Source organism: Scylla paramamosain, chromosome 26, assembly GCF_035594125.1.
Source record: "Scylla paramamosain isolate STU-SP2022 chromosome 26, ASM3559412v1, whole genome shotgun sequence".
NCBI classification, from domain to species: domain Eukaryota; kingdom Metazoa; phylum Arthropoda; class Malacostraca; order Decapoda; family Portunidae; genus Scylla; species Scylla paramamosain.
In genome coordinates, this window is record NC_087176.1 from 20,699,091 (window position 1) to 20,719,090 (window position 20,000).

General features: G+C 41.7%; 2 long non-coding RNA genes across 4 annotated transcripts in view; one reads left to right on the forward strand and one right to left on the reverse strand.

Annotated features, from left to right (window-relative positions):
• LOC135113809 (uncharacterized) overlaps window positions 1-20,000 on the reverse strand; it is an 80,475-nt gene that overhangs the window by 16,071 nt on the left and 44,404 nt on the right. The window contains exons 5-6 of one of the 3 annotated variants that reach the window (XR_010275055.1): window positions 18,839-18,943; window positions 16,414-16,559 (exon numbers count right to left, since the gene is read on the reverse strand). This is a non-coding gene — a long non-coding RNA (uncharacterized LOC135113809). Of the gene's footprint in view, window positions 1-16,388; window positions 16,560-18,838; window positions 18,944-20,000 lie in introns of those variants that run through there. The other 2 variants (XR_010275054.1, XR_010275056.1) reach the window with 2 other exon arrangements.
• On the forward strand, window positions 8,598-19,170 carry LOC135113811 (uncharacterized). The gene is made up of 3 exons (XR_010275059.1): window positions 8,598-9,756; window positions 16,794-16,857; window positions 18,858-19,170. It is a non-coding gene; the product is annotated as an uncharacterized LOC135113811 (long non-coding RNA).

The window sequence follows — 20,000 nt, forward strand, 5'->3', positions numbered from 1 at the left end:
CTCTCCCCTTCTCCCTCCTCGCTCCCTTAAGCACTTCCCTCTCTCTCTCACACCCCCATCTTTCCCCTCTCCTCCCACCCGTACCAGTACTCTCGTGGTCATATCTAGGGTTTCCTAAGGTGGGGGCGCCGCTCCCTGAATGATGAGGCAGCCGTGTTGTGTCGAAGAGGAGGAAGTGGAGGAGGAGGAGGAGAGGGAAGAGAGGAAGAGGAGGAGGAGGAGGAGGAGGAGGAGGAGGAGGAGGAGGAGGAGGAGGGAGAAAAGTAGGTGTAAGGAAGCGTGATGGCGTGCAAGAAATCATAATAAGATGGAAAACAGCAATCTCTCTCTCTCTCTCTCTCTCTCTCTCTCTCTCTCTCTCTCTCTCTCTCTCTCTCTCTCTCTCTCTCTCTCTCTCTCTCTCTCTCTCTTTTCTGATGCGAATTTTTCTTTTCTGCTGCTAATTTTTCTTATGCTATTTGTAGTAGCAGCAGCAGTAGTAGTAGTAGTAGTAGTAGTAGTAGTAGTAGTAGTAGTAGTAGTAGTAGTAGTAGTAGTAGTAGTAGTGGTGGTGGTAGTGGTAGTGGCGGTAGTAGTAGTAGTAAAAGTAGTAGTAGTAGTGAAAGTAGTAGTAGTAGTAGTAGTAGTAGTAGTAGGAGTGCTAGTAGTAGTAGTAGTAGTAGGAGTGCTAGTAGTAGTAGTAGTAGTAGTAGTAGTAGTAGTAGTAGTAGTAGTAGTAGTAGTAAGAGTAGTAGTAATTGTTGTTGCTTTTGTTTTTATATAGGAGGGGTACCAGTTATTGTTGTTGATGTTATTGTTGTTGTTGCTGTTGTTGTTGTCGTTTGTGATGGTGAAGCCGTTTTTGATAATCACGACAACATGTAATAATAACAATAATGAATAACAAAAATAGCAATAACGATAATATTACGAATGAAATGAAAACATGAACCAAAAAAGAAAAAAAAAACAGGAAGAACTGAAGAAAAAGAAAGAAGTTTTAAAAATGTTCGTCCCAGCATAATAATAATACATTCCTTCTTTTTCCTTACGCGTCAAGTTAGAAGGAGAGGAGGAGAGGATGCAGGAGGGAGGAAGATAAGAATGTGTGAAGGAGGGAAGGAAAGGAGATAAACATATGAAGGATGGGCGGAGGGAGGGAGGGAGATAAGGACAGGAGGGAAGGAAGGGAAGACAGAATATGAAGGTGTGTGAAAGAGAGGGAAAGAGGTGTAGAAAAGAGAAAGGAGGGGGAAAGGAGGGGGAGAGGCTGTAAAGATATGTGAAGGGAGGAAATGAGAGGTAAGGAGAGAGAGAGAGAGAGAGAGAGAGAGAGAGAGAGAGAGAGAGAGAGAGAGAGAGAGAGAGAGAGAGAGAGAGAGAGAGAAATCAGGGGGAAAGAGTAGAGAGAGAGAGAGAGAGAGAAAGAGATAGAGAGAGAGTAGGATTTCTACCTCCTACTGTACCATAAGAAGACTCTCCTACAGTCGTCCCTTAGCCCTGATTTCCCAAGGGCTGGCTGTGCAAGTGAGGGGGGGAGGGGGGATAAGGACTGGGAAGACCTCACTGGGGGTCTGGATGCGATAGGATAGGGCTGAATAGGATTGGATTGGATTAAAATTAGATCAGGTCGAGGGATGATATGTGAGAGAGAGATTAGGTGAACATGAGAACGTAAAAAATTAGGGAAGTTGCTTCAAGTTCTTAGGTCTTCACGTGGCAGTGTCTGTATGGAGGCACTTTACATATTTTCACCCGTCATCCGTATGTGTACTTTTGTCTAATCTTATTTTGTCTAATTTGTCTAATCTTTTGTCCACTCCGTCTAATCTTTTCTCTAATCTGTCTATTATTTTGTCTAATTGTCTAATCCTCTTTTGTTTAATCTCTTTAATCTTTTTTTTTTGTTTAGTCTGTTTAATCTCCTTTTGTCTAATCTGTCTAATCGTCTTTGTCTATTTTTTGTGTAATCTGCCTAATCTTTTTTTTGTCTAATCTTCTTTTGTCTATTTTATTTAATTATTTTCTGTCTCATCTGTCTGTTCTTCTTATGTCTAATCTGTCTAATTCTCTTTTGTCTAATTTCTCTAATCTTTTGTCTAATCTGTCTAATCTTTTGTTTTATCTGTTTTATTTGTTGTTTTATGTTTATTCTTTTATTTTACTTGTCAAATCTTTTGTTCACTGTCTAATTTTTGTTTTGTTTAATTTCCCTATTTTTGTTTAATCTATCTAATCTTCTTTGCGTCTAGTTTGTCTATATAATCTTCCCTCAATATGCTTCCCTTATCATTACAACTACGCACTTTTACTACAACACACTCTTACTACAACACACTCTTACTGCAAATCACTCTTACCACAACACACTCTTACTACAACACACTCTTACTGCAAATCACTTACAACAACTGATCTCTCTAGTGCACGCTTCCACATAAATGCTAAAGGACAAAGGAAAAAAACAACATTACACCAAGCAACAAAACTATAACATTTTACCAATACGTTTTCCTTATTCGCTTCTCTTAATGCAACTCTTCTATACCAGATCTTCTTTGTTCGAACAGAAGCCACAGGGAGAAAAACTACCAATAATTCGTCTCCACTACACCAAGCAACAAAACTACACCATTCTTCCATTATGTAATTTTTTTCTACAACATTCGTCTGCTGTACTTAAAAAATAAATAAATAAATAAATAGCAGGTTCTGGGAGATCGTGTTAAGTATTTAGAGGAAGAGGGAGAAAGAAAATAACTCTCCATTACACCAAGCAAAAACACTATAGCATTCTGCCAAAACATTTTCCTTATGGCTTCCCTTACGCAATCTTTTTATACCATTCGTCTACTGCACGTAAAAAGAAGCAGGTTTTGGGAGATCGTTTTAAATATTTAGAGGACGAGGCCTTGGCGGTGTGTGGCCTTTGTTTACACTAGCCGCGGTACCAGGGAGGGTGTAGGTTAGTAGTAAAGTGCAGGAGGTAATACAATGGATGTGTAGTACTGTACATTAACGGTAAATTTAGCCACTATCTAGGGCAGGCCAGCGTGGTTAGGTTAATGATATAAAATGGACGGATATTTTGTCTTCATTCTCTACGCTCGTGTGGTGGAAAAATGCTTCGTTTCCTACATCTTTTTTTTTTTCCCCTTTTTCCCTTTTTTTTTTCCTTTTTCGTTTTCCTGGCTTTTCCTTTTTTTCTGTTTTTTTCGCTGTCCCTTGGCTCTCTCTCTCTCTCTCTCTCTCTCTCTCTCTCTCTCTCTCTCTCTCTCTCTCTCTCTCTCTCTCTCTCTCTCTCTCTCTCTGTTTCTCTCTGTGCGCGGCGTGTGCGTCACAGCCTCACTGTGGCGCCCTCAGGTGTGTGTGCAGGTGAGGGAGTCACCATGATGTCACACTCATTCATTCACTCCATCCATGAAATTTGTTCAGCGCAGAACCACAACGCAACAGGATTTTCTTTTTCGGACAGACGTCACAACGAAACAACAGAACAACTGTCTGCGTGTCCCCGCGCGGCTGAGGCTGCCCCGTGACTCAGCGAGTGTGCGGCTGTCCCCTCCCAGGCCGGGTGCTGCGCCGCAGTGCTTCGTTCACCTTCTCCAGTGGGGGGAGCGGAACCCTCAGTCCTGCCCAGGTAGCCAAGATGGGCCTGGGCTGCTGGGGAGGACGGCAGACCCCCGTCACTGTGCGCTGCGTGGCGAACGGGGTGGCCGTCTTCAGGAGGCAGGTGGCGCTGGCCGCCCTCGTGCAGGTGCTGACGTGCACCGCTACAGCACACCAGGCTGTGCCTTACTTCAGCCCTGCAGGAGGCAAGGTGAAGTGAAAGCAGCAGTGCCTCGCCGCCATGTTCTGCAATGGTGGGTATATGGGTTGAGGGTGGCGCCAACCACCCTGCCAACCACGCCGCCAAGTCATTGAGGGCAGGTCTGTGACAGGTCAGGCCCTCAGGCTGAGCATGAACAAGACAGCCCAGGCCATGAGGCCATGAGACTTCAGGTCACCTGCTGCTCCTCCCTCAAAGGAAGATTCCCCTTACGGCCACGCGCCAGTCCTGAACTCCTAGCTACAGCTACTGCTACTGCTGCTGCTAGTAGTGGTAGATGTTGTTGTTGCTGTTGTTGTTGTTGTTGTGCAGGTGGTGTGTTGCGTGCAGGCCTCGTAGGACGCCAGCGCTCAGTCACAGTGAGGGCGTCGCCTCTGCTCTAACACGGAGCGCATCACTACAAAGCAGTCGTTTGGATTCACACCTTTGCTTCTCGTGGCCTTTGTTTGGAGACGCGCAAACAAAACCCAGGAAAAGCAAAACTGAATCCAAACCACCGCCTTGTAGGTTCCGAAGTGTTACAGCAAAGGGCACACCGCCGTCTGTGTGGCTTGACTGTGTTACTGAGCTTACGCGGGTGTCCTGTTAGGCCAGTACAACACATAACCAACACAACAACAACAATAACAACAACAGCAGCAGTAGCAACAGAAACATTCCCTCCCCTCACACGACATCCTTCCCTTCATCTCTGGTTCTCTCCTCGCCTGCCTCGCGCGTCGCCGTCAGGAAACATTGGGTAAGCCACGAAGGATGACACACTGCACACATCTAATGTTTGCTTTTTTCTTTCTTTTCAGGTTAAGAAATACTTTTATTAGTCTCTCTCTCTCTCTCTCTCTCTCTGTACATATATATATATATATATATATATATATATATATATATATATATATATATATATATATATATATATATATATATATATATATATATATATATACTCGTATATATATATATATATATATATATATATATATATATATATATATATATATATATATATATATATATATATATATATATATATATATATATATATATATATATATATATATATATATACTACCACTAACTTATTTTTGGCAAATGTGGCTAACACACTTGTATGCAAAATCATGGGCATGTCGATCATTTTGTGTGATATTATTTTAGTCAAGTGTTGTGTTATCATTTTTATGACTTTTAGCTATGTAGGCAGTTTTATTTATTTTATATTTTTGTATTTTTAAGTCGTTGATTAACAATAAGTAACTTTTTTAATTAGGTTAGTTTTATTAGTTAGTTTTATCTTTTATTATTTCATAGTTTTGGTATGTAATAACTTTTTAAATTTTATTGGCTAGAATTTTTTAAGCGTTAATTCTATATTATGTTATTTTCCTTTAACAATATTATGTTTGAAATATTCAATTATTTTATAAAATCAAATAATCCTCTATAGAAACTAATTATTATTTGTAAACCGTTTGTAGAGCATTACGTATTTTAACTTGTCCTTTTATATTGATAGTGTATTAATACTGCTTACTGTTCTTAATGGACTTTATAACAGTTTTGCTACTTTGCAGTGGACCGACAGCGTCACTGCCATTTTACCTTTAACTTTGTAATTACATGTTGAGAGTAGCGTTGTGGTCAATAAAATAATAATAATAATAATAATGATAATGATAATAATAATAATAATAAAAATAATAATGATAATAATAATATTAATAATAATAATGTGTGTGTGTGTGTGTGTGTGTGTGTGTGTGTGTGTGTGTGTGTGTGTGTGTGTGTGTGTGTGTGTGTGTGTGTGTGTGTGTGTGTGTGTGTGTGTGTGTGTGCGTAACGGAAGGCAAGAGAAAACAACGCTGTCAGTAATTAATCTTAAGACGGAAGTGAATCTCAGAGAAGTGTGTATCATGACTTATACTCCCCATTACTCTCTCTCTCTCTCTCTCTCTCTCTCTCTCTCTCTCTCTCTCTCTCTCTCTCTCTCTCTCTCTCTCTCTCTCTCTCTCTATCTATCTATTTTTATCTATCTCTTTATTTGGTTAACCTCTTCTCATTTCTCTTCTTTTCTTCCTTTCTTGTGTTACTCTTCATTTCCTTGCTTACCTCTAATTTCTATATTTTCTTATCTTCCTCTCTCTTCTTACTCTTCCTTCCATTGCTTATTTTTCCTGTTCTCTTTTCCTTTCTTCCTTTCTTTCGTTACCCTTCCTTTCTTTGCCTACCTCTAATTTCGCTTTTATTATCTTCCTTTCTCTTCTTTATCTTCCTTTCCTTGCTTATCTCTCCTGTTCTGTTTTCCGTTCTTCCTTTCTGTTCTTACTCCCTTTCCTTGCCTATCTCTACTTCTCTCTCATATTATCCTCCTCTCTCTCTGCTAACCTGTCTCTCTACTTACTCTTCCTTCTCTTCTTTTCCTCTCATCCTCTTTTCCTACCTGTCTTTCTTTTTTTACTCTTCCTTTCTTTTAATTTCTCTCTTGTTACCTTCCTCCCTCCCCCCCTTGCCTCTCATTTCCTCCTGTTACATATCTTTACAGTCTTAACGATTAACAAGTGAAATTGGAGTAGCTTTTTATCTCTCTCTCTCTCCCTCTCTCTTCTTCCTCTTCTTCCTCCTCTTCCTCCTCTTAGACTTAATTCTTTATTACTTTCCTCTCAAATTCATGTGATTTTTCTATACAACATTTTTTTTTTTTCTAGGCAGTATTGGTTAGAGTGATGAGAGTGGTGGGGAGGAGCGTGTGTATTACCCTGTCTCTCCCACTAATAGCGTAGAATAGTTACCGAAACAGTTTAGTAAGGAGCTCTGTTGCTGTTTGGACTTTCTTTGTATTCCTTTGTATTCGTCCTTTTCCTCCTCCTTCTCCAGCAATATAACCAACCAGCCGGACAGATAGACAGAGAGAAAGAAAGAGGGACAGAGAGAAGGACACACAGAGGAGGGTTTAGAAAAAGACTCGGGAAGAAAAAGTCCAAGACATCCTTTTCTTATCTCATTGAGTGTCCGTCTGCACGGCTCTTCAAACAACGCGAGGAACAGGAGGAGGAGGAGAAAGAAGAGGAGGAGGTGGAGGAGGAGGAGGGGGAGGAGGAGAAAGAGGACGAGGAAGAGAATAGATCAGTGAAAGGCTTTGTGTTGAAGTATTTTTTTCTTTCTCTCTCTTAGTGGTTAAAATGGCGGGTAGTTACGAGGAAGAGGAGGAGGAGGAGGAGGAGGACCACGAGGAGGAGGAGGAGTTGAAGTTGTAAGACGTCACTGAAAAATCTGAGAAAACTGATAGTTTTTTTCCGTTCCTCCTCCTCCTCCTCCTCCTCCTCCTCCTCCTCCTCCTCCTCCTCCTCCTCTTGGTCGTCTGTTATTATATTTCCTCGCCTCCCTGACTCTGGCCCTCGCTCTCCCAATCAGAAAGGCTTGTCAAGTCATCCGTTTGTCTGAAGCGTGGAAATGATGGATGATTGTCGCCTTTCAAACAGACACACACACACACACACACACACACACACACACACACACACACACACACACACACACACACGCACGCACAGACAGACACACAGACCGACACTTAAGGTTCACGTTGAGTGTTAAATGAGTGTTTTCCGTTTGTCGTTCTTGGAAAGTTCAATCATACAGGAAAGAATTGAGTTTTCTTCTTCTTCTTCTTATTATAATTATTATTATTTTCTTCTTTTTTTCTTTTTTTCTTCCTTTCAGGTCTCCTATTTCTCTACCTAAAAAAAAAAAAATGACATTGTAGTTTTATTTAGACAATTGACAGACAGATATGTGTTTCAGTTCTATGTGTTATTTTCTTTATTATTCATTTGTATAAATTTTGTTACTCGTGTATTTTGCAGTATGTGATTCGTCATTTTGTCTATAAAGTGTGTGTGTGTGTGTGTGTGTGTGTGTGTGTGTGTGTGTGTGTGTGTTTAAGTCATTCACACGCACCCCCAGGAAATAAAATAAAATAAAAAAGTTTAATTAACGCCATGAAAAACAGATTTGCCAAAGATAACTTGGTCTAAAGATGAACAAGCCTTAAGCGTCTGTTATGAGCAGCAAACTTTTCTAATTAAGCTTTTTTTCTTTTCTTTTTCTTTTTTTTTTACTCGAGCATAAAATGAGAGTAATGGTCTCAAGATAAGCAATCATTGGCGATTTCATTAAACGGCATTTAATTTGCACCAAGAGAGAGAGAGAGAGAGAGAGAGAGAGAGAGAGAGAGAGAGAGAGAGAGAGAGAGAGAGAGAGAGAGAAACTTAAATTTACATATGCATTGTTTAATAAGTTTTAAAATTTTTCTTTTATCTGTCTTTGAAACTCTTCTCAAACCTTTTTTTCCCATCCCATCCTTCTCTCCTTCTCTTTCTTTCCTTCCCTTCCCTTCCTAAACTCTTTCCTCCTTGCCCCATTCCTCTTTCCTTTTTTCCTTCCCATTCCTCCTTGTCCCAGTTCTTTCCTCCGTCCCCTTCCTTTCTTCTGCACTTTTTTCCTGTCTTTTCCTTCTTTTCTCCATTTTCTCTCTTCTCTGCACCTTTTCTCCCTCTTCCATTCATCTTTTCTCCATTTCCTCTCTTCTTTATTATTTTCTTGTATTTTCCCTCCTGTCTATATTATTTTCCTTTTCTATACCCTTTTCTTCCTATCTTCCCCTTTTTTCTTCATTCCCTTCTTTTCTTACGTCCTTTCTTCCCTGTCCCATCCTTCTTTCCTCCATTCCCTCCCATTTCCTCCTTCTCTGATCCCTCACACAAGCTTCTCTCATCTCCATCATCTGCCCTCATTGTCCTAAGTATTCCTTCCTTACCCATTTTCTTTCCTCCTAAACCTTTTTCATCCCTCTTTTCTTCCCTCCGTCAATTAATCAGTTCAACTTTTCCTTAGTTTTTTTTTTCCCTTCCCTACTGATTTGTTTCCCCATCGCCAATTAGACACCACGGGAAAAATACATCGAGGGACACTTTTGTTCCCCATCAGCATCAGAGGAAGGAAGTAAATACCACTGATTGTAACAAAACATGGCCTCCTCTGCTCTCCTGGGACCGTCCTGGTGAGAGAGAGAGAGAGAGAGAGAGAGAGAGAGAGAGAGAGAGAGAGAGAGAGAGAGAGAGAGAGAGAGAGAGAGAGAGTGGGGGTGGTGGGGCTCGTGGGGAAGGGATAGAGATGGGGAGAATCGAAGTCAGTTTCCAGGGAGGTAATAGAGAAGGGGACTTTTTATGCAAGAGGGGCACTGGTCAAAGGCAACAAAATATATACCTATGAAAAGAAAGAGCCAAAAAAGTTTAACACAAATGAGAGAAGTGTCTTGAGACCTCGCTCTCGAAAGAATTCAATTTATAGGAAGGGGGAAATACAGAAGCAGGCAGGGAGTTCCAGAGTTTACCAGAAAAAGGGATGAAAGATTGAAAATACTGGTTAACTTTTGCATTAGAGAGGTGGACAGAATAGGGGTGAGCAAAAGTAGAAAGTCGTGTGCAACGAGGGCGCGGGAGGATGGAAGGCATGCAGTTAGCAAGATCAGAAGAACAGTTGACGAGAAAATATCGATAGAAGATAGCAGGAGATGCGACATTGCGGGGAAGAGAGAGAGGCTGAAGACATTCAGTTAGAGGAGAGGAGCTGGTAAGACGAAAGGCTGGTCTGGTCTGGGGGGGACAGTCTCGTTAGGGGGACAGTAACCTGATGAAGCGAGCAAACACGCGGTTCAAGATTGTCCCAGAAACGAGTAATCATTGGTGACCGTCCTTAGCTCGGGACAGGACCATCAGCTGGGCGGCGGCGGTAGTGGTGGCGACGGCGGTTGTGGTGGTAAGGTTATACGAAGAGGAAGAAAAGGAAGAGAAGTAAAAGGAAAAGCCAGAGGAGGAGAAAGAAAAATAGAAGAAGGCGCGAGAGAAGGAGATGAGGAGGAGAAGGAGGAAAGCGCTATAGAAGAAAGAAGAGTAAGTAGAGAAGTAATGATGGGTGTTGGAGTGCCCTTCTCTCTCTCTCTCTCTCTCTCTCTCTCTCTCTCTCTCTCCTCTCATCTCTCTCTCTCTCTCTCTCTCTCTCAAGTGTGTCGGTGTGTAGTAAATATTTAAGAGAGTTCTTAAAGAAAATAGATCGCTGAGAGAGAAAAAAAAAAAATGTCAAGCAAAGAGGACAAAGAAAAAAATCAATAACTTTGCTTCCTCCTTCCTTCCTTCCTTCCTTCTTTCAACCTTTCCTTCAGCATATTCCTCCATCACTTCTTCCTTCATATCTCCTCTCCTTTAACCCGTTTACTCCTCATCCCTTTTACATTTTTATCTCCTCCTTCCTCTTCCTCCTCCTTCTCCTCCTTGCCAAAATAACATTGCCTTCCTAATATCCTTCATCCCCCTACCCACCCCCCAATATCCTCAGTATCCTTTTGTGTCCCACGCTTCCTAACCTCCCTGCCCCATCCTTCCCCTTCCTTCATCCTTCTCCATACACTCCGGCCTCGCTTCTTATAAACAGACGAAGACGAAGCCAAAGTCAAGAAGCCGAACACACACATACTTCCGAACGAGGGCAGTGGTGGTGGTGGTGGTGGTGGTTGTGTTTAGTGATTGAGAATATTGGTTTCAGGCAAGTTGGTTGTGTGTGTGTGGGGGAGAAAATACTTATATTAAGGTGAGCAGTGAGACAGGTATTGGTGCTTGGGTCGTGATGGTGGTGGTGCTTGTGGTGGTGATGATGGTGATGGCGGTTGTCTGTTCTCTTTGTGTTTTATTGTTTATTTATTTATTTATTTATTTATTCATGTCATTTGGCCCTTTTGTTTGTTTTGATTGTTACTATTGCATGTATTATGCATTAATCTATTTATTCGATAATAGTAGTAGTAGTAGTAGTAGTAGTAACAGTAATAGTAGTAGTAGTATAGTAGTAGTAGTAGTAGTAGTAGTGCTAAAGCAATAACAGAGAGAGAGAGAGAGAGAGAGAGAGAGAGAGAGAGAGAGAGAGAGAGAGAGAGAGAGACCAGAGGAACCATGAATCTATCAACTTTCCACTCTCTCTCTCTCTCTCTCTCTCTCTCTCTCTCTCTCTCTCTCTCTCTCTCTCTCTTTCTTCTTCCTACTATTTTTTTTCCTCTACTCCTCCTCTTCCTCCTCTTCCTTCTTTGCCTCTCTTCATACTCATCTTTCTCCTCCTCTTTATCTTCCTTTTCCTTCTCCTCGTCCTACTTCTCTTCCTCCTTTTCTTTCTCCTCGTCTTACTCTTCCTCTTCTTCTTCCTCTTCCTCCTCCTCCTCCTCTTCCTCCTTTTCCTTCTCCTCGTCCTACTCCTCCTCCTCCCCTTTTTCCTTCTCCTCCTCTTTCTCCTCTTCCTCCTCCTTTTCCTTATCCTTCTCGTCTTACTCCTCCTCCGCTCTCACTTCTTTCTGCTTCCCCACTCTCTCTTTCTCATTTACGTTTGTGAGAGAGAGAGAGAGAGAGAGAGAGAGAGAGAGAGAGAGAGAGAGAGAGAGAAAGTATGGGCCAGTATTTACTGTACAATAGGTGTCTTCAACACGAGAGAGAGACATGAGAGCAGGCACGGCTGGCAGCGAGGGGGCGCGCGGCGTTTGCCTGGGAACAAAATGGCGTCCCATTTCCCACTTGTCGCTACTCACAATATTGGTGCTCGATAAGGAGTGAGTGGCGGCCATCTTGCAAATCAATGAATTACAGATAATGTGGTATTTGAACGTTAACTAAAGAAATACTGAATTAACCTAAATACTATATTAGTGATGGTTTGCATTCTCTCTCTCTCTCTCTCTCTCTCTCTCTCTCTCTCTCTCTCTCTCTCTCTCTCTCTCTCTCTCTCTCTCTGCGTGTGTGGACATCTGGTTCTCCTACACGTTCTCATCGCAATACTCTTCCAGTAAATCCATGAACAAAAACTATTTCTATAAAAAATATATTTTATGACAATATGTGTGTGTGTGTGTGTGTGTGTGTGTGTGTGTGTGTGTGTGTGTGAAGAGGCAAGGAAGTGTTTATTGGCGTTGCCTTACACACACTGTATTCACACTGTGCACGTGTCTGACTCTGCCTCAGTGTGTCAGGCCGAAGCTGCCACACAGACGCTTGTTTTTCCTTTTTAAGGCTTCCTCTCATCACACCGTGACACCTGATGACTATTATACAGGCACTGGTGCTAGGGATAGTAGTGGTAGTGGTAGTAGTGGTGGTGGTACGAGTAGTAGTAGCAGTTGTAGTAGTAGTAGTAGTAGTAGTAGTAGTAGTAGTAGTAGTAGTAGTAGTAGTGGTGGTTGTAGTAGTAGTAGTACCAGAAGTAGTAATGGAGGTGGTGGTAGTAGTAGTAGTAGTAGTAGTAGTAGTAGTAGCAATGGTGGTGATAATAGCAGTAGTAGTAGTAGTAATGGTGGTAGTAGTGATAGTTCTAGTGGTGGTATTAGTAGTAGTAGCAGTAGTAGTAGTAGTAGTAGCAACGGTGGTAGTAGTAGTAGTAGTAGTAGTAGTAGTAGTAGTAGCAGCTGTAGTAATGGTGGTGGTAGTAGTACTAGTCTCTTCTAGACAGGGTGGAATCAAAAGCTTTTCGTCTCATCAACTCCTCTCCTCTAACTGACTGTCTTCAGTTTCTCTCTCACCGCTGCAATGTTGCATCTCTAGCTGTCTTCTACCGCTATTTTCATGCTAACTGCTCTTCTGATCTTGCTAACTGCATGCCTCCTCTCCTCCCGCGGCCTCGCTGCACAAGACTTTCTTCTTTTTCTCACCCCTATTCTGTCCACCTCTCTAACGCAAGAGTTAACCAGTATTCTCAATCATTCATCCCTTTCTCTGGTAAACTCTGGAACTCCCTGCCTGCTTTTGTATTTCCACCTTCCTATGACTTGAATTCCTTCAAGAAGGACGATTCAAGACACTTATCCTTCAATTTTTGGCTTCCACTTTGGACCCTTTTATGGGACTGGCATTTCAATGGGCATTTTTTTTTATTCGACTTTTGTTGCCCTTGGCCAGCGTCCTTCCTTCATAAAAAGTAGTAGTAGTAGTAGTAGTAGTAATGGTAGTGGTGCTAGTAGTAGCAGTACTAGTAGCAGCAGCAGTAGTATTAGTGGTAGTAGTAGTAATAGTAGTAGTAATAGCAGAAGTAGTCCCAATAGTCGCAGTAGTATTGACAGTAGTAGCAGTAGTAGAAGTACTCGTATTATTATTATTATTATTATTATTATTATTATTATTATTATGAGTAGTAGTAATAGAAGTAGTAGTAATAGAAGTAGTAGCAGTAATGGTGGTGGTGGTGGTGGTGGTAGTAGTAGTAGTAGTAGCAGTAGAAATAGTAGTAGTAGTAGTAGCAGTAGTCGCAGTAGTATTAACAGTAGTAGCAGCAGTAGTAGTAGTAGTACTAGTATTAGTAGTAGTAGTAGTAGAAGCAGTCACAATCGTAGTAGTAGTAGTAGTAGTAGTAGTAGTAGTAGCAGTAGTCGCAGTAGTATTAACAGTAACAGCAGTTGAAGTACGAGTACTACTAGTATTAGTAGTAGTCATAATCGTAGTAGTAGTAGTAGTAGTAGTAGTAGTAGTAGTAGTTATAGCAGTAATAGTAGTAGTAGCAGTGATAATCGTAGTAGAAGAAGCAGCAATACTCGTAATAGTATTAGTAGTAGTAGTAGTAGTAGCAGTGATAATCGTAGTAGTAGTAGAAGTAGCAGTAATACTCGTAATAGTATTAGTAGTAGTAGTAGCAGTGATAATCGTAGTAGTAGTAGAAGTAGCAGTAATAATCGTAATAGTATTAGTAGTAGCAGTATTAGTAGTAGTAGTAGCAGGCCATGGCGGCAGAAAAGAGTGTCCTTTGTGTGAGTTTGTTTGTCCTTTGTAGTGAAAGAGGAAAGAGTGTTGCGGTAAGTAACAGTGATGGTGTTGGTGACAATGCACACTCATGTCGGCAGCCACACACACACAATTTTGAAGGAGGGAAACAGACAACAGTGGGTGACGGCAAGCAGCCTTAGCGGGTCGCGTGACGTTGCTGCGAGCGTGGCGGAGAGGGAGATGACAGGAAGCAAGGGGCAGGTAGAGGAGGAGGAGGAGGAGGTAACGACAACAACTACTATTACTACTACTATTACTACTGCTACTACTACTACTACTACTACTATTATTTCTACCACAGTTACTACTATTTCTGCTACTGCTACTGGTGCTGCTGCTCCTCCTCCTCCTCCTCCTCCTCCTCCTCCTCCTCCTCCTCCTACTACTACTACTACTACTACTACTACTACTAATAATAATAATAAAAATAATAATAATAGATTTACTACTATTAGGAGGAGGATACACGGGTGGAGGATGGAGAGAGAGAGAGAGAGAGAGAGAGAGAGAGAGAGAGAGAGAGAGAGAGAGAGAGAGAGAGAGAGCAGGGAAACAACTGTGTGTGTGTGTGTGTGTGTGTGTTATAACAAGACAAGTGGCATTAAAAAGCACGTAATTTACTGACAAGCATTGCACGACAACATTACTGCGGTGATTAAAAGTACTCCTGTAAAATGCAACGTGGCATCATACAAGCCAGGCAGGAGGGCAGCGAGGCCCAGCGACCTTGAAAACAGCTGACTGACTCACAAGAGAGAGAGAGAGAGAGAGAGAGGGAGAGAGAGAGAGAGAGAGAGAGTGCACTGTAAGATTTTTTATTTATTTCTGTGAATAAATTACGGTATCCATGAATAGTATTTTTATCTGTAATCCTACACACACACACACACACACACACACACACACACTAATAATGATAATAATGATAATAATAATAATAATAATAATAATAATAATAATAATAATAATAATAATAATAAATAAAAATAAAAATACAAAAAAATATGAATCAAGGAATGACGGTAAAGCGGACAGGGAGGCTTGCAAGGAAGTAGTAGTTGTAGTAGTAGTAGTAGCAGTAGTAGTAGTAGTAGTAGTAGTAGTAGTAGTAGTAGTAAGTCAAAATAGTAGTATGAGTAGTCGTAACAATAATAATAATAGTCGTAGTAGTACTAGTAGAAGTAGTAGTAGTAACAGTTATCGAAATAGTAGTAGTAGTAGTAGTAGTAGTAGTAGTAGTAGTAGAACTAATATTAGTATTAGTAGTAGAAGTAGAAGTAGAACGAGTATTAGTATTAGTAGTATTAGTAGTAGTAGCAGCAGTAGTAACAGAAGTAATTGTAGTGGCACTGGTAATTGTAGTAGTAGTAGTAGTAGTAGTAGTAGTAGCATTTAGGTAGAGCGAGTGTGAGGTGCGGTTCACACCAGCCAGTCACTGTCACCGCCGTCCGTGACGTCATGAGTGGGGGGGAGGGAGCGAGGAGAGCAGCTCCTGTGTGGGCGGCGGAAAGGGGAAAGGAGCGTGAGGCGGGTGGGGACCAGGAGTGGATGGTGGGTGGGGGGCGGGAAGGGGAGGATGGCAGGCGGGGAGCTGGAAGGAGTGGGTTGCTGGTAGGGGCCTGGCAGGAGTGGGTGGCGAATGGTGGTTAGGAAGGAGTGGGTTGAAGGGAGGGGAGGAAGGAGTGGGAGGGGGTAAGGGCAGGAAGGCGTGCTGGCAGGTAGTGGCCGTGAAGGGGCTGCTGGCTGGTGGGCGGCCAGTAGCTGCTGCTGGCGGAAGTGGGAAGGAGTGGCTGGCGGGTGGTGGGGAGGGAGAGATTGGGGTGATAGGAGGCGTCTCGGACTTACACAACAAGATGGCGTCCTGTCTGAGATGGTGGCAAGTGTAGTTTCCCGGCCAGCGGCATTATGGGTCTTATAAAACAGGGGGGAGATCTTTCTGTACACAACATGCACTTGTACACAACACACGTGTGGCTGTACACCTGGCGGCTACTCAACACACCTGGTACACTACTGGTAGCACACTTCAGGGAGGGCTTGGCCAATCCTGGTTATCTTGACCACCACTAAGTCTATGAGGAGGAACACAATGCGATACACACGCGCACCACACAAGATACGCCGCCACACTGGCTGCAGGCTGAGCGGCGTCCCTTTGGCTCAGTGTTTCGAGGCCGTTCGGTACTTGAGCGACACACAAAAGTCTATTTAATATACAGGGACTTGTTCAACCAACGAACACACTCATATCCACCAAAAAAATAAATAAAATAAATAAAATAAAATAAATAAATTAATTAATTAAATTAATTAAATAATTAAATTATACTAAATTATTAAAATTACTATTGCTTCTACTCTTACTACTACTATTACTGCTACTACTACTACTATTGTGTGTGTGTGATATTATTGATAGCAATCATAATAACAATATAACAACAATTACTACTACTACTATTATTACTACTATTACTACTACTATTACAAATATAAATGCTACTACTGCAACTGTTTTTGCAACAATTCTTAAGGCATTAATATTAATATTCACATAGTAGTAGTAGCAACAGTAGTAGTAGTAGTAGTAGTAGTAGTAGTAGTAGTAGTAGTTGTAGTAGTAGTAGTAGTAGTAGTGAGAAATCATGAATACTACCTCTACCACTACCACTACTACTACTACTACTACCACACAGGCATGCTTATGAAGGTCGTGAACAGTTCCATCTGGTACAAACTTAGCTGTGATGCGAGCAATGGCGCGTCACCTTGGTGGATCCCTGTCAAAGTGTCTTCTGAATTGTCTTTGCACTTCTTTGACATTTTCGTGCCTCCAGTAACACTTTATGACATGTTCTTTCTTCAAAGCTTAGTCTTACTTCTGCCATTATTATTTTGGCCAACTGTTTCTGAAAAAAAAAAAAAGAAATTATAGCGAGTCAAACAGTGAGTACATTTTTGGATGACTCTCTCTCTCTCTCTCTCTCTCTCTCTCTCTCTCTCTCTCTCTCTCTCTCTCTCTCTCTCTCTCTCTGTCTCTGTTTATACAGATAGATACAGATAGATAGATGTACACAGATACAGACTTGTGCTTGTGGAGTATAAATGTAAGAGCATGAAGCACAGTGTCTCTCTCCCCACAGGCACCTCCCGCCTCGCGCCTTCCTTCCTCCCGTCTCCCGGAGTGTACACACCTGCACTCTTGAGGTGAGTACACTTACTCTTTTCTTTCCTTGTAATTGTTTTCACTGTGTTTTCTACTGCACACACTCAGAAAGTAGAAAATGAGGCACTAACGAGGCAAGACTATATACCACAAAGACTGGACACAATCTGTCTATCTACCTGTCTACCTATCTGTCTCTGTCTGTCTGCATCCACATCTGTCCGCCTGTCTATATCCTCACCGAAACAGAGGGCGGAGCTTACGGTTTAGGAAGCTCTCTGTTCAACTGATTTTTGGGTCTTGTCGAGTTGATTACTGTTTGAGAAATGTGTGGGTTTTGGAGCCTTTTGTGTGAAACATCTATATACTTAATAGGGAGGCAAATACTGAACATGTCATGAACTTTATCAAGGAGTCTTTTCAAGCTGGAGTCCACGTCCTGTGAAACGAGGGGAGACCACTCCACTGTGTACTGGTGGGCATCTTTTCCGCCAAAGAAATCATTGCCAAAAATGCATACGGTCCACGCACGCACGCACGCACGCACGCACGCACAAACACACACACACACACACACATACACACACACACACACACACACACACACACACACACACACACACACACAAACACACACATATGTTTAAATGTCTCTCAAACAGCTGGCATTTCAAAAAGAATTGTGGGTAATGTAACAAGTGAAGCAGTGGGTGACACGCAGTGTACTTCACGCTGCCCACATCTCATGCACTGCCTTCCTACATGGGCATCTACATGGCCGTCTTTTTAACAAAAGCAACAAGACGGCAAAATAAAATTCTTCGCTGTACATTTTCCGTAAAGAGTCTGCATCCAAAGCTTCCTCAGCCTTCAGTATTTGCAGGCTTCCCTTCATTCATAAGTACTTCACATTGTTATTAATACATCAAAATCTTGGACATAATGCAATATTCAAATTGGCAGAAAATGTTTCTCACACGAGAAGTAACAACGTTAACCTTATTTGTGCGATACTGACAACAATATTATTCACAAACAGTGTGACAAGTTGGACCAAATCTGTTGTGAACAGTTTGCCTCTTGATAGACAAAGTTCTTCTTACAACTGATAAAATGTTCAAACAAACAACAGGTTAAAAAGTAACCACTTCATCAACAAAAGCTGTGATTTTGATGCTATTTATTGCAGTCATCGCATTTGTTGCTGTTATCATTATTACTTTTATTATTATTATTATTATTATTATTATTATTATTATTATTATGTTGATTATGTTGTTGTTGTTGTTGTTGTTGGTATTTATTGTTGTTGTTGCCCTAGTTACCAGTATTAGTTATTAATTATGTTTATTAATGCTAGTTACTATTATTTGTTACTAATAATATTCTTATTGGTATTATTATTATTATTATTATTGTTGCTGTTGTTGTTGTTGTTGTTGTTGTTGCTGTTGTTGTTGGTGTAGTTATTAGTATTATTGTTATCACTACTCTTGTTGTTATTGTTATCATCATCATTATTTTATTATTATTAAGTTAGTGTGAGACACTTGTATTAGTGTTTATCTTCTCTGTAGCGGCGCGGTACTGCCGCTGTACAATACAATTCATTATGTTGTTGTACATTATAATTTGTTTGCACTCCTGCCCTCTGCTCTACTGTACAATACACCGTCAGAGAGCCTCGGCTCACGTGACTGTATTGTATGTACACCTTGAAATACTTTATACAGGTTTGCTTACTTGATTACTTACTTAATTACTTACTTACTTGCACACACACACACACACACACACACACACACACACACACACACACAGTCAAGTCTTGCCTCGTGTTGTCTTGTCAAATGGTTTGGACACAACACACGTGCCATGCCGTGTGCCATAGTGTCTCTTACTCCCATCCACCTCTTTGTCTTGTCCCCACATCCCGGTGCTCAGGCCGGCCACTTCAAGGCTCAACTCCCTCCCTCCCGCACTGAGCCTTGCAAACCACGTCTCTCCTGCCCTGCTCCTCACTTGGGAAATTTCTTTGCAGGCTGCTGGCGAGAAGAACTGTGTCCCAAGCCCTCCACCATGGCCGCCGCTCCGAAAGTTTGCGTCCGTCGCGCGAAGCTCATCTTCCTGATGGAGAACGCAGGCAAGGACGTCTTGACCTTCGTGTTGAAGCGCGGCGCGCTGAACGCCCCCGCCACGCCGCCAGGCCAGTCCCTCATTGACTACCTTGACAACCTCCCTCAAGGCTCGACAGCCAACTATGGCAGGATGAGTAACAAACAAAAGAAAGCAGCACTGAACCACAGTTCAGTGCTGCTTATCCTCTGACGTGACTACTTTATTCATTATTTTTTGTATCATCAGCGAACTTAGATACTTTACAGGTGAGGTCCTCATCGATATCATTAACGTAAATAAGGAAAAGAACAGGGCCGAGCACAGATCCCTGTGGTACACCACTTAAAACTTCTCGCCAGTTTGAAAATGTACCATTTAAAACAACGCGCTGCTTTCTCTCAGACAGCCAGTCTGAGACAGCCAATTGAGAAGTTTTCCATTTATACCATATGACTTCAATTTAGCTAGTAGCCGGAACTTTGTCAAAAGCTTCTTGAAAATCTAGATACACTAAATCTACTGCCTTTGTTTCGTCGTAAATGGTGAAAATATCATTAAAGAAATCAAGAAGATTAGTTACACAAGAACGTCTGTTTCGGAAGCCATGCTGTGAGTCATTGATTAAATCATTTATATGTAGATAGTTCACTACATTGTTGCAATTTACTGTTTTCATCAGTTCACATACTACAGATGTAAGGCTGATAGGGATGTAGTAGGAAGAAGAGGAGGAGGAGGAGGAGGAGGAGGAGGAATAAGAGAACGAAGAGAAAAAGGAGAGCTAGAAGGAAGGCGAGAAAAGGAGGAGGAAGAGGAAGATGAAGAGGAGGAGGAAGAAGAACAAAAAGACGAGGAAAAGGAGAGCTAGAAGGAAGGCGAGAAAAGGAGGAGGAAGAGAAAGATGAAGAGGAGGAGGAAGAAGAACAAAAAGACGAGGAAAAGGAGAGCTAGAAGGAAGGCGAGAAAAGGAGGAGGAAGAGGAGGAGGAGGAGGAGGAGTTATCTTTATCAATACTATTATGGAACAGTGAATAAAGAAATTAATAAACAGATAAGTAGTGTGTGTG